Source organism: Nicotiana tomentosiformis, chromosome 10, assembly GCF_000390325.3.
Source record: "Nicotiana tomentosiformis chromosome 10, ASM39032v3, whole genome shotgun sequence".
In the NCBI taxonomy this organism is placed as follows: Eukaryota; Viridiplantae; Streptophyta; class Magnoliopsida; order Solanales; family Solanaceae; genus Nicotiana; species Nicotiana tomentosiformis.
Genome location: NC_090821.1, coordinates 13,105,466 through 13,116,679, shown reverse-complemented (window position 1 = coordinate 13,116,679; position 11,214 = coordinate 13,105,466). Strand labels below are relative to the sequence as shown.

Genomic DNA, 11,214 nt, shown 5'->3' with positions numbered 1-11,214 from the left:
GTAAGTCAGGAAACCGTTAAGGCGACCACGCAAGCAATTCAAAGCGGGTCAGGCAGTTTCGGAAATAGGAAAAAGAAGGAGGAAGGATCCATGATGGCATCTGGGTTCGGGGGAGTTCAAAGAGGAATAGCTCCTTCTTACGTGCAATTCCAACAAGGACTATCCAATTCTCTTTAACATTATTATCCACCTCAAGGTCCCCGATACTCAGTTCCCCTGCAACAGTACACAGTGTTTAATGCTCAGGCTTATGCTAGGCCTCCCAATCACCAACAATGGCGGGCACCAATTCCACAAGGTTCCCGTCAACTCTGGCCGAATTTTTAGGCACCATATAATCCTTGTCCCCGACAGAGAACAGGAGCCAAAGAAAGAGTTCACCCCAATTGGAGAATCGTATACAAGCCTATTTTGAAAGTTGATGCAGTTGAAGTTGATTGAACCTATTATGCCGCGTTATGTGAATCCAAATTCAAAAGGTTTTGACTCAAATGCAAGATGTGAGTATCACTCTAACACCCAAGGGCATAGTACTAAAAATTATTGGACATTAAAGAAAGCCATTGAAAATTTGATTGAAGCAAAGGCAATTGTGGTAACAAACAATAAGGATACTCCTAATATCACAAACAATCCGCTCCCAACTCATGATAATACACATTTTATTGGGATGATTTGTGATGATCGGGATTATAAGAAGTCTGGCAAGACAGAGATGGTTGTTAAAACCATAGGGCCAGAACCAAAAGTGATAGTGAGCCCGCCGCAATTGGCACCGTTGATGGTGAAAGGTGCGAGTTCTAGTTTGAACTTGGCATGTTCTGAAAAAATGATTCTCTATGTTCCTGGAAGCACAAAAAAGGTTGAGCTTCAATTGGGTGGGCCAAAACTTTACATCCCCGGGGGCATTCAAAATATTATTCCGAATAATGGTTTGAGGAATATAACAGAGCCAGTCGTGATCCGACCTGTTGCCCAACTCCTAGTGACAAACACAAAAGCTATTCCTTGGAATTATAACAAGATTGTCATGACATACAAAGAAAAAGAGATAGTTGAAGAAACAAGTGAAATGGGGGGCTTGACCCACTCTGGAAGGTGTTATTCACCAGAGGAATTGAGAAAAGCTAAGCAAGCCAGGGAAAGTCACTTGCCAGTGAAAGAACCCGTTGCAGAAAAAGAAGCGGAGGAATTCCTTAAGAAGATGAAATTGCAAGACTACGCAATCATTGACCAACTAAGGAAAACTCATGCTCAGATATCTTTGTTATCTCTACTTTTGCATTCAGAAGAGCATCGTCATGTGTTGATCAAAACTCTGAACGAGGCATATGTCTCAGAAAAGACAACGGTGAATCAGCTAGAAAAAATGGCTGAAAGATTCTTTGAAATAAATAGAATTACTTTCAGCGATGATGATTTGCCTGAGGAAGGGGCTGGCCACAATAGAGCTTTGCATCTTATGGTCAAATGTGAAGGGCACTACGTAAAAGGAGTCATGATTGATGGAGGCTCAAGTGTAGATGTGTGTCCTCTTTCTACTCTACAACAGCTGAACATCGACAATAACAGAATTCGAACCAGTAATGTCAGCATCAGAGCTTTTGATGGTTCAAAAAGAGACACTATTGGGGAAATCGAACTCACCATGACAATCGGCCCGGTTGATTTTAACATTGTCTTTCAAGTGTTAGATATGGAAACTTCCTATAATTTTCTTTTGGGAAGGTCATGGATCCATATGGCCAGAGCTGTACCATCCACCCTACATCAAATGGTCAAATTCGAGTGTGACGGGCAAGAAATTATTGTTCATGGGGAGGACGACTCATCCGTCTATAAAGACCCATCCATTCCATATATCGAGGCCAAGGAAAGATGTGAATCCATCATATATCAAGCATTTGAAGTGATAGAGGTGGACCAAGTGGAAGAAGGAAAACCAATTTTGCATCCCCATCTTTCAACCACATCTATGATGGTAGCTTCGCTGATGTTGAGGAACGGCTATGAACCAGGAAAAAGATTGGGATCCTCTCTGCAAGGATTGTGAACCCCATTGCTCTATTTTCGAAGAAAAATACCTTTGGCTTGGGCTTTAAACCAACATCAGCTGATATAGAAAGAGCCAAGGCCCGTAAAAAGAATGGTTGGAATCTGTCCAAGCCAATCCCTCACATTGCCTACTCTTTTGTCAAGCCACAATTTGAAGAAGTCCAAAATCCTTCTACTCAGGATGACATTGATGGAGTTTGCCAGGGTCTCAAGGAGATGTTCTATGAGATCAATATGGTTCAAGTTGGGGAGGGCCCTAGCCGTGCAAGTGTTCAACTGATTGGTCCAGATACCTCGCTCAGCAACTGGGAAGCAACTCCTCTTCCCATCAGGAAGGAGTCTTGGTAGCCTGTTTTGTTGTTTTTCTGTATTTGGATTATTTTAAGGGTTGTAATCCAGATATTTTAGTTTAATTGCTTTGTTGTGATGTTAACCCTTCTATCCTTTCAAATTCAATGAAATGAAGTTCCATTTTCGTAGTAAAATTCTATCTTTTTATTTTCCTAAATTTTGTTAATTTCTTATCATTTTCAGTTTCAATAATGCTGGCTTTAAATACATGACATGCACGCGGAATTCATGCCCAGATCTTAAAAAGTTGTTTAAACTCGAAATAATGAATCAAGAAGTTGAGTATGACGAAGATGAGGCTTTTAGAGAAATAAAAAGGGAATTGGATCAATTTGAGAATAAGCCTAAGGCTAACTTAAATGAAACTGAGGCAATTAACCTGGGAAGTCCTGAAGAAACCAGAGAAACAAAAATAAGCATTCATACTGAACAAAAGACGAGAGATGCCATAATTCAAGTTTTGTTCGAGTACAGAGATGTATTTGCTTGGTCGTATGATGACATGCCGGGTTTGAGTGCCGATCTAGTGGTCCATAAGCTTCCCACACATCCTAATTTTCCACCAATCCAGCAAAAACAAAGGAAGTTTAAGACAGACATGAGTGATAAGATTAAATAAGAAATCACGAAGCAACTAAGTGCAAATGTGATCAGGGTCGTCCGATACACTACATGGTTAGCAAATGTTGTGCCAGTGCCAAAGAAGGATGGAAAAATCAGAGTTTGTGTTGACTATAGGGATTTAAACAAAGCAAGTCCAAAGGACAACTTTCCCTTACCCAACATTCATATCCTTGTTGACAATTGTGCTAAACATGAGATCCAATCTTTTGTGGATTGTTATGTCGGATATCACCAAATTTTGATGGATAAAGAAGATGCAGAAAAGATCGCCTTCACAACTCCATGGGGAACTTATTGTTATAGGGTCATGCCATTCGGTTTGAAGAATGCAGGGGCAACTTACATGAGAGCCATGACTACCATATTCCATGACATGATGCATAAAGAGATTGAAGTGTACGTTGATGATGTGATCATTAAGTCGAGAACACAAGCTTACCATGTGCAAGACTTGAAAAAGTTCTTTGAAAGGCTACGAAGGTAAAATCTCAAACTCAATCCAGCCAAATGTGCATTTGGAGTTCCTTCTGGGAAGCTTTTGGGTTTTATAGTTAGTCGAAGAGGCATTGAGTTAGATCCCTCCAAGATAAAGACCATTCGAGAGCTGCCTCCCCCGAAGAACAAAACAGAAGTCATGAGTTTACTCGGGAGGTTGAATTACATTAGCAGGTTCATCTCGCATCTTACAATCACATGTGAGCCTATTTTTAAGTTGTTGAAAAAGAACGCCGCTATCAAGTGGACAGATGAGTGCAGAGAAGCTTTTGATAAGATCAAGGAATATTTGTCAAATCCCCCTATTTTGGTCCCGCCAGAACCTGATAGGCCTCTGTTTTTATATCTGTCAGTAATGGATAGTTCCTTTGGTTGTGTTCTGGGTCAACATGATGCCACAGGCAAAAGGGAACAAGCAATATATTATTTGAGCAAAAGGTTCACCACTTATGAGGCCAAATACACTCTTTTGGAAAGGACATGTTGCGCCTTAACCTGGGTCGCCCAGAAGCTTAGGCATTATCTTTTGGCCTATACAACTTACCTCATATCCCGAAGGGATCCCCTAAAGTACATCTTTCATAAGCCGATGCCAACAGGAAAATTGGCAAAGTGGCAAATCTTGCTCATAGAGTTTGATATTGTTTATGTCACTCGCACTGCCATGAAGGCACAAGCTTTGGCTGATCATCTGGCAGAAAACCCGGTTGATGATGAGTATGAATCTTTGAACACATATTTCCCAGATGAAGAGGTTAATTTAGTTGAAGAAGTAGTACAGGATGACAGTCAAATTTGGAAACTACACTTTGATGGGGCTGTCAACATCAAAGGCGTAGGGATTGGGACAGTTCTGGTATCACCTATTGGGCAACATTACCCTACTACGGTGCGACTTCGTTTTTACTGTACAAACAACACAGCAGAATATAAAGCTTGCATCATGGGTCTGAACATGGCAATAAATCTAAATGTGCATGAACTGTTGGTGATGGGAGATTTAGATTTGCTTATTCGGCAGGCTCAAGGTGATTGGGAGACTCAATACATCAAGCTCATTCCATTTAGACAATGTGTGGAGGATCTTAGCAAAAGATTCAAGTCCATCGAATTCAGGTATATTCCCAGGTTTCACAATGAATTAGTTGATGCCTTGGCCACCCTAGTCTCAATGCTTCCATATCCGGGTAATACTCACATTGACCCATTAGAAATTCAAATTCGGTATCAACATGGTTATTGCAATACAATTGAAGCAGAACCAGATGGTGAACCATGGTATCATGATATTAAACAGTTTCTGAAAACAAGAGAATATCCGTAACATGCTAATAGGGATCAAAAGAGAACTATTAGGCGACTCTCTAATGGTTTCTTTTTTAGTGGGGAAATCCTATACAAAAGAACTCTGGATTTGAATTTGTTGAGATGTGTGGATGCCAAAGAATCTGAAATGATTATGAATGAGGTGCATTCGGGAGTTTGTGGTCCGCACATGAATGGATATGTTCTAGCAAAGAAAATCCTTCAGGCAGGATATTATTGGCTTACTATGGAATGAGATTGCTTTCGTTTTGTTCACAAGTGCCACCAGTGTCAGATTCACAGTGATTTGATTCACTCGCCTCCTTCAGAGTTGTATCCTATGTCGGCTCCTTAGCCTTTTGTTTCTTGGGGAATGGACGCCATTGGCCCAATCAAGCCAAAAGCTTCAAATGGGCACAGATTCATCTTGGTTGCCATTGATTACTTCACTAAATGGGCGGAAGCTATTACATTGAAAGCAGTTACCAAGAAAGCGGTAGTAGACTTTGTTCACTCCAACATCATTTGTCGTTTTGGTATTCCAAAAATCATTATCACGGATAATGCTGCTAATTTGAATAGTCATCTGATGAAGGAGGTATGTGAACAATTTAAAATTGAGCATCGCAATTCTACTCCTTACCGTCCCAAAGCTAATGGAGATGTTGAAGCTGCGAATAAGAACATCAAGAAGATTCTTAGGAAGATGATCCAAGGGTATAGACAATGGCATGAGAAACTACCTTTTGCTCTTTTGGGATACCGTACAACTGTACGTACATCAGTTGACGCAACGCCCTACTTGTTGGTTTATGGAACTGAAGCGGTCATACCTGCTAAAATTGAGATTCCCTCTATCCGAATCATTGTTGAAGCAGGGATTGAGGACACTGAATGGGTGAAGTCCCGATTGGAACAGTTGAATTTGATTGATGAAAAGCGTTTGGCGGCAGTTTGTTTTGGTCAATTATACTAACAAAGAATGGCACGTGCTTACAATAAGAAAGTGCACCCAAGACAATTCGAGGTAGGACAACTTGTTTTGAAACGTATCTTTCCGCACCAGGAAGAAGCAAAAGGAAAGTTCGCCCCAAATTGGCAAGGTCCTTACCTCGTCAAGAAAGTATTGTCAAAAGGAGCTCTACACTTGGTAGATATAGAAGGAAAGGTGACTGATATATCCGTCAACGCAGATGCGGTCAAGAGATACTATGTATGATATGGCTATGTTGGGGCATTCTTATATTTAGCATTTTCAGGTTGGGATGATGAAAGGCTATCATTCTTGCTACCCAAACACTGGTCAACCCTAGTTATCCCTTTGAAGCCTTGTTTATATTTCTTTGTTTTCCCCTCTTTTGGAACCAATGTACTTTAAAAAAAAATCATCAAAACAAGTTCATGTTAATTGAACTACGTCTGACCTGATTCTGAAAGGATACGTAGGCAGCCTCACTCTGGGGTTCGGTCACACCAAAATAAAAATCCACATGTCCCCAGTATTCAAATAAACTGGGGCATGGTTTTATTTTATTTTTTATGGTTGTTCCATCAAAATGGTTCCAAAAGTTGTAATTCAGTTGAATATTTCTTTTTACCTTTCCCTGCTAAGACCTTCTGATCAACTTTCGAGAATGCTAAGTCAGTATACTACGGGTAAGGCCTCAGCCATTGAAGAGAGAAAAAATAAATGAGAGAGTCTTATTAGTGAAAACCTTCACGGGCACTATAAGGCAATGGTGAGTTGAGAGAAAGGCAAATGAGAGAGGTCAATTGGTGAAAACCCACAAAGGGCATCATTGATCGATTTAAGGCTTCGTACATCCCGACACAAAGAACTTAGTTTCAAAGTTAAGTTTACAATAGATTTTGAGAATTAGACGGTTCAAACGGATCGGGCATCCAGTCCAAAGTGCATGTCATGTTCATTGAAGTCAGCATATTTCCTCCAGATAAGTCCTTTCTTATTCTTTCCTCTGAAAGGGACACTTCTTGATTAATTTATAATACCTATTAGTTCACCTTCTTATTTTCTTTCGCATTATTTTTTGAGTCTCTTTCAGTCTAATTTTGTCAAAGCAAAGCAAAGAAAAGGCCACAAAACTGGTTACAGTTTCCCCGTTATATAAAGCAAAGATTACTGGGCATAAACCGTATGGGCAAAGGCATAAAGCCATTTGTGATTTTTCCTGGCGAATAAAAGGCTTGAAGGACTGAAAAATGCTTCAAGGTTCAACAAAAGTTATTCAGTTAAAAGTTGTTTGGGGAGCAAGGTTGTTTGCATCATAAACACAAGTGGTGATAGGCGCAAAATAGTCTGGTTTTGATGTTGAGAAAGAAGATCTCCAGAAAGTAAAGACAGAATCTCCCGGCGATTTATACAACCATCGACAGAGTCAACTTTTCTAACAAGTGTAATGGACTCGAGGTCAAGTCACCCAAGAAATCAAGGCCACAAACTGACCACCATTTTAAAACTAACGAATCTTTCTTTGTTCAGAACAGGAACATAACAATTTTAGGAAACAGTTCGTGAAAAGACAAACACCACCAAGTGAAGTTCTCAAATACTTGATTTCCTTCCAATATACATGTAATCATGTTATTTTTAGTTTCATTATAGGGAATCAATACCCTATCTTCACCTCAGGACACTACATCCCCTGGTTGCATTTCTTATTGCTAACATAGGGTACGACATTCCCTAGTAGCATCTCAAAATGCCATGAGCCTCAACTTTCTGCCAACATAGGGTACGACATTCCCTAGTAGCATCTCAGAGTGCCAAGAGCCTCACCTTATTGCCAATACAGGGTACTACATCCCCTGGTTGTATTACTTTCTTCCAACATAGGGTACGACATTCCCTAGTAGCATCCCAGAGTGCCACGAGCCTCATTTTTATTGCCAACATAGGGTACAACATTCCCTAGTAGCATCTCAGAACGCCATGAGCCTCATCTTATTTCCAACATAGGGTACTACATCCCCTGTCTGCATTACGTTCTGCCAACATAGGGTACGACATTCCCTAGTAGCATCTCAGAATGCCAAGAGCCTCATCTTATTTCCAATACATGGTACTACATCCCCTGTCTGTATTACTTTCTGCCAACATAGGGTACGACATTCCCTAGTAGCATCCCAGAGTGCCACGAGCCTCATTTTTATTGCCAACATAGGGTACGACATTCCCTAGTAGCATCTCAGAATGCCATGAGCCTCATCTTATTTACAACACAAGGTACTACATCCCCTGTCTGCATTACTTTCTGCCAACATAGGGTACGGCATTCCCTAGTAGCATCTCAGAACTCCATGAGCCTCATCTTATTTCCAACAAAGGGTACTACATCCCCTGTCTGCATTACTTTCTGCCAACATAGGGTACGACATTCCGTAGTAGCATCCCAGAGTGCCAAGAGCCTCACCTTATTGCCAATACAGGGTACTACATCCCCTGGCTGCCTTACTTTCTGCCAATAAACGGTCCGACATTCCCTAGTAACATCTCAGAGCGCCACGAGCCTCATCTTATTGTCAACATAGGGTACTACATCCCCTGGTGGCCTTCCTTCGTGTTAACATAGGGTACGACATCCCATATTATTCAAAAAAAAAAAAGGAAGAAACTCGTGTCTTTTTCAATCCTTTATTGTGCAATAGCAAAGATAGTTTTATATATTTTCAATAACTCACAAAAATTTCCTAGTGCAAACGGGGGCAGAAAAGTTTTGTTTGTTTTGTTTGTTTGTGATGACTTGTAGGTTTTTCTGCAAAGCACGGATTGGATGTGCAAAAATAAAATTCCATCTCTTGCCAGAGAAAGTGGAATGTTTGATCTCAATACCATCCGCAACCAGCTTTGACGTAATGCATGCGGAGACATAGGATTTTAACATCCATCTTTTTATCACCTGATCAAAAAGCAGGCCTGTGAAAATATTTCATAGTCTTTTACATTGAGGGCATCAAGTTTCAGTCTAAAGTCAATGGGGGAAGAAGGTCAAGAATCAAGACAAGATTCCAGATGGCATTTAGATAAAAAATTTGTAACTCCTAGATTTCAAGAGTATGTAATTTTCTTTTCATTTGATGTAATAGTAGGAACCGCGGATCGGAACCTCGACGAAACTTCACTCGACTCTCCATCTAAGCATAATCTATCATTCATTTTTCACATGAACTATACGTGACCTGATTCCCTTATAACCCGGGATATGTAGGCTGCCTACAACCAAGGCTCGGTCGCACTTTTTTCTTTTATCTTCTTTTCCTTTTTAAATAATAGTGAGGTCAAAAATCAGTCACCTTGTTCATTTTCTTTACTTGAAAACTCTTCACGTTTCCAAGCAAAGAGGGGCATGCTGTGAACACCTAATTTTTTACCGCACCCAAATTCTATACTATTTTAGTGTAAATATTTCTTTTAGGTCTAATTTTAATATTTTATACTTTTATCTTACTCTTAATAGGTTTTACTAAAAAGAAAACTACAAAATATAATCACAGTTTTAGAGTATAAATTATATTTCTAATAAACAATAAATAAACAATATAAATATATATATAGTTTACTTATTAAAATTTTAATTAACAGAAATTAAAATTCACACACATCTGAAATATAAACTATAGTGTAAATAATTAATTTTCTTATATCTATAATATATAAGTCTAAAATTAGTTGGCTAATATTTTTAGCTATTTATTTTTAATTTCTCTTTCTCTTCATTTCACACAAAAAAAGGAGATTTCTTCCTATCTGATCTAACTAACTTCCTTACACTTCCCACACACTCACGTCTCTCACCCTCAACCTCTCACGTTCACTCGGCACACACTCCATGATTCCCTCTATCTATAGGTCTCGTTTGAATTGACACAAGACAATATATAATAGATGGGTTTGTATCATTAAAAGAAAGAAGGAGAAAAGAAAAAACGAAAAGAGAAAGAATTGTGCAAGTAAGAAAGAAAGAGAGGTGAGGAAATCAATCTGGAGAAAAAAGAAATCCGACAACAAAAAAAAACTGTTCTTTGAAGAATAAAAAGAAAAAGTTTGGCTAAGTTATTGAATCGGAAGACGGAGTTCGGGATTTCGTTCATGGTTTCGAGTTCGTGGGTTCTAGAAGTTTCATAATTAGTAGATTAAGTCGATTACTGACTGAATTTTTCGCAAAAAGGTAACACTCGAATCTTCTTAGTAAATCCATATAATAACATGAGATCCATGTTTTCTTAGTGTAATTTGAAAAGTTTTAGCAATTGAATGCTTCATTACTTATTTATTTGATTTCATGTTTAAGTTATAATTGTACTTAGATTCATTGTTAATATGAAGCATGTGATCATCTAAGTTAAGGCAAAACTTGTATTGAGTTAATTTCTATTCGGAAATTATTGTGTCGTCGCTAGTCATCGCATAATTCTAATGACTATTAGACAAAATAATCAGAAGGTATTTTTTGTTTAAGTTGTTTTAGGTGTAAATAATAGTTATATTATATATCACATAGAAATCAGAATTTTAAGAGATATCATCGATTAGAAAAGCGAACAAGAATAGTATTTCAGTTTTCTCAAAGTTAAGGCTTTAAAAATATTTTGTTAGTCTGAGTCTTTAACGGAAGAAATCCTTTTCATCGCTATTGGGTTTCAATTTCATTATAGTTGAATGGGTATATTGGAATTTCAAGTTGCAACAAATTGATTCTTTAGTCTTTCAAATGAGATAACAATAGTTGGTAACACGTCGATTTGTGTTTACATTAGCTTTAAAGCATATGAAGTGTTTGGTTAAGAATTCAAAGTTTAGTTTTTGTCTTGAAAATAGTTAGTCCCTTCTATTCTAATAGTTGGTGTCCAGAGTGTTAAACAAATTTTTTAAGGATATGTACTTCTTCCGATTAAGTTTTAAATTTTTTCCATGATGCTTGAAAGTCAGTTTATAAATTCATTATTGTTTGGTTGGTTCTCAAAAATCGATGTGTTGGATTTGTAGTTTTAGATTAATTTTTTTTTTAAATGCCCTTCATACAAGCTTTTTTTTTCGTGTTATATATCATATGTATATTATTTCTATGCTCGTTTGTATATATTAAATTACTAGGTTATACAATGGCTCATTATCTTCATACATAATTGTTTCAAATTAATCCTACAAATAGTAGACAACTTTAGATGTGATTAAAATTTTATTTCGACCATCAATATGCTTATTTGACATGGTTATAACCCATAAGTAGAAAGTTAAGGGTGCATTTGTGTAACTAGATAAAAATAAATTATAAGGAACGGGATGAGCGATGAACGAATTCAAGACTCGTTCCAATAGGTAAAAGAAATAATAACAGTAATAAAAATATAAAAAAATAAATGGAA

General features: G+C 38.1%; 1 pseudogene; it reads left to right on the top strand.

Moving 5' to 3' along the window:
* Positions 1–448: 448 nt before the first annotated feature.
* On the top strand, positions 449–6,049 carry LOC104109670 (uncharacterized; annotated as a pseudogene).
* Positions 6,050–11,214: the final 5,165 nt, after the last annotated feature.